At 33.0% G+C, this 3848-nt stretch overlaps 1 long non-coding RNA gene across 1 annotated transcript; it reads right to left on the minus strand.

Annotated features, from left to right (window-relative positions):
* Nucleotides 1-487: 487 nt before the first annotated feature.
* LOC116343125 lies at nucleotides 488-3265 on the minus strand. Its single transcript, XR_004201296.1, has 4 exons — nucleotides 2024-3265; nucleotides 1835-1920; nucleotides 740-1720; nucleotides 488-670 (listed from the first exon to the last, which is right to left on the minus strand). It is a non-coding gene; the product is annotated as an uncharacterized LOC116343125 (long non-coding RNA).
* Between the last annotated feature and the right edge of the window lie 583 nt (nucleotides 3266-3848).

The following is a 3848-nucleotide window of genomic DNA, read 5'->3' on the forward strand; positions in this document are numbered from 1 at the left end:
GCCGTTGATTCAATGTTCGTTACGTATCACATTTCATTTATATTCTTTTCATTTCTGTTCATTTTTTTTGTTCAATATATTTTATTTGAACTGATTCACTTTTCATTTTAAGTTTTTATTCATTTCGTTTTATTTGGTATGTCTATTATTGTTTTCAGACTTATATGTGAACTTTCTCTTTAACTTTACTTTATAATCATAGTTTGTACTGTATTGGAACTTTATTTCATTTTTTTCATCGTCGGATCTATTTCAATTTTATTGATCACTCAATCACAATTTATCACTGTTTACCATTGTGAATCATTTATAAACACTTGTAATCATTGATCTCACTGGGCTCAGCCATGGCCAAGCCCTTTGGCTTAAAAAAAAAATTAATTTTACTTCATTCCTTTTTATTTTATCAGGTTCGCCATGTAAACTAAGAGTTCAGTATAAATATGTAGATGTGGAATTCAATAAGAAGGAACCAAACAACAGTACGTGTGGATAGTAAGAGACACTTTATTCAATTGAATTCGTATTGCGTACGCTTGGTCGTTGCGACTTAACGTTACGCTACAATTTGTCAAACGAAAGCCGTGCATATCGTCGCCGAGCATATGCAGCCTCTGACTTTTTGTCCGGCACCCCAATGATATGACTTCGGAGATATCTTGAAATTTTCCTTTAACAAAACAATTTAAAAATGAGCATTGATTTTTGTAGAAAACATTTTATTTAAATATAAACTCACCTCAGTACGATCTTCAATATTCCGACGAATTCCGGCTAAGTATGTTTTCATACCGGGATCAATTGCGACGATGTATTTATACTCATTGTTCTCGAGTTTTTGCTTGATTCTTTGTCGATGCAGCTCCGTATTCTCGATCTCAGGCTTTGGTGCTCTGTACAATACCGACGCGGAAACACTATCACAAACTATCATGTGATGAAAGTTTTGGTTCGGTTTCTTGATCTCGTTGATTTTGTCCATGTTGAACAAAATGGCCCATGCTTCATCTTCGTTCTCCTCGTAATAGTTACGGCTATACATATTATGCCCTCCATCATCATTGTTGAATATCTTCGACACAACTTTCCATTGGGCCAGCAGGCTCATCAGCTGCGAGTCACATATCGGTATGACGGTGAAATTTCTTATTTTTGGTAGCAATGGTTTGGATGGTTCGCAATAAAAAAGCGGATGGCGTTGGTGTCGTAGCCATAATTGCACAAGATCGTGATGCTCTTCCAAAAATATACTTATTTCACGTTGAATGAAGATGAAAAACCACAACGATTCAAACCACTTTTTCTCGATGTATTCAATCATTGACAAATGGTTGCGAAATGATGGTAAACAGCGTACGGCGACTTGTTCATACAGCTCATAGGATTGTTCTTTGCATTCCTCATGTCAGTTCCATCAAATTTTATGCGCCGATTCGGGTCTTCGTTCAACTGATAGCGAATCATTTGCAAGAAGTACTCCAATATATTATATTGACAGAATATAAAAACAATGTCTAACCTAGGTAGCATATCACTGTACCATCGTAGCATTTATGGAAAAAATGCTCTGTAAGCGTTTCTGAATATTCAGACTTGAACACTGAAGGCGCTGACAGTTTTATCGATCGCAACTCGTCATTGTCCTTCAATTTTGTTGTATTTTTCTTAAAGGCTGTATTTATTTTTGCACGTCTCCTCTTCATTGTAATGAAAATTTAATCTGTTCAGAAAAAAACAACAAGAAAAAATGGTCAAATTCGTGACAAACGATGAAGTCCATTGAACACTTCAAAAAAAAAAAATCTAGAAAAAGGGTTCGTTTTTGAGTACTTACCAACAGCACTTTCACTGCAAAATGACAAAAAGCGCGTTCGAAAATGTTATGTTCACGATGCAATGGTCGGCAATTGGAACACAAGGCTAGCGAGAGAGATTAAATAATTGCATAAATTTAATTAAAACACTTTTTCATTTGAAAAATATATATACAAATATAGAGCGGTCAAAGAGACGCTACACTTACTGCTGTGAAATTCTTTGCTAAACTGTGTAATCACCTCAAAAATGCACCCGAATTTATAGGGAATTATTGTTGAATCGACAAAAGTAAACGTTCATTAAAAATGGCCGATGATCAAAATCGAAATATAAAATTATAAACAAAGAGAGATGTGTGATTTTCTGTTGAAATTTGAATTTTGCTGACACAAGCAAATTAAGAAAAATCTGAGTGAATACACAGAGTGATACATAATGTATATGTAGACAGAAATGCATATGAATAATCAATACGTTGTATCAAATGCTGTTATTGCTTACGAAACATACTGTTAATCAACAAACACACATAGCTATCACACGAAGTCGGTCGAAACGTTTTATGTAAACACAATCGAAAAGAGAAATGTTTATGTATGCGATGCGATCATTGTTTATAAAAATGCTTTAAACTTCAACTCCGACATCAAGTCTCACACCAGTAAATAAAACAAATGGAAATATTCTATTGAAATATATTACTCTTTTGCATACAATTTTCTTTCAAAAATTACCACTAAACTGGGCCAAAACATTACATTTTTCAACGTTAAAATGAATAAAAAAACATTACATTTTTGTTTGTAGTATATATACTCATCGGTGGAAGGCAAATACTCTTTTTACATTCAATTTCACTGAGGAATAACTGAACCAAATTTTTTTTTATAAAATAAATAATTCAAAATCGCACCACAGATAACAAATGACCAGACTCCCAACTGAGTCATAACATACAAAAAAGAAACAAAATATCGCTGCAATTAATGTATCCCTAAACTAAAAAACTGCCGAATATCGTTCCTACAAACAAAATGTCATAAATAAACCAGCTTTTTTGTTTTCTTCATCGCCATATATGTTAATTTGATTGGCTGCAAATCAAAAATACAAATGGAACACAACAGTTGATGTGCGAATTCTCTGCTTTTGATTCCCACTGACATCAGTATGGTCACTTTCTAATATGGTCATGCTTTGACCTCTCTTTGAGTTGGGAAGTGTAGGTGTGACTAGATCCATTCAACAAAAAAGAGTGCGAACGTGCAAGGTTAGGCATGTATATTATGATATTTGATTTTGTTATATAAAAGAATATTTGTGAACAAAAGTTCATATTGATTCTTCGACCGATCCAAACAAAAAACATTGCTCATATCAAATGTATAATATTTCTAAATTACGAAAGTATGAGAATGAAGATATACAAATTAAAATAACAGTTTACATCGACTGAAAAATAGCGCGTGCAAGATAGAGAGAAAGAACATAACAAAAAAGGCAATAAAAACGAAGACCACGACAACGAAAAGTAAAAAAAATGAACAATAATCCGTCAGTATAGCTTGCGAAAAGAGCGAATAAAATAAATAAAAGATAAGTAGCAAATGAATAGTCGAAACCCTCAATAAATGAAAGGGACAACAACTACAACAAAAGTTGGAAAGAGTGCGCTGTATATATGTAGGTTCAATCAAATATTGAAAAATTGAGTGTCCATATGTATATGTGTATTGTATAATGCCTAAGGCCGACGTACGTAATTTTGCAAAATTCACCAAAAATGAAGCATACATAATAATAATAATGTATTCGTATGTGTGCGTGTCATCGGCGTAAACATCAAAATCGTATCACAACAAAATGATCTTACATTCCATTCATCATGGTATTAGCTATTTACTTGTAACAGAAATATTATATTAATAGTTAATTTTCAAAGAAACACTAATATTTCATAATTTACCAATTTTTTATTTAACTCTGTGGCTAGCAGGATTTCATCTTGTTTATTATTGGCGCTACGCAGA

The sequence above is a fragment of the Contarinia nasturtii genome, unplaced genomic scaffold (genome assembly GCF_009176525.2).
Source record: "Contarinia nasturtii isolate CC-2019 unplaced genomic scaffold, AAFC_CNas_1.1 Cnas_scaffold_947, whole genome shotgun sequence".
In the NCBI taxonomy this organism is placed as follows: Eukaryota; Metazoa; Arthropoda; class Insecta; order Diptera; family Cecidomyiidae; genus Contarinia; species Contarinia nasturtii.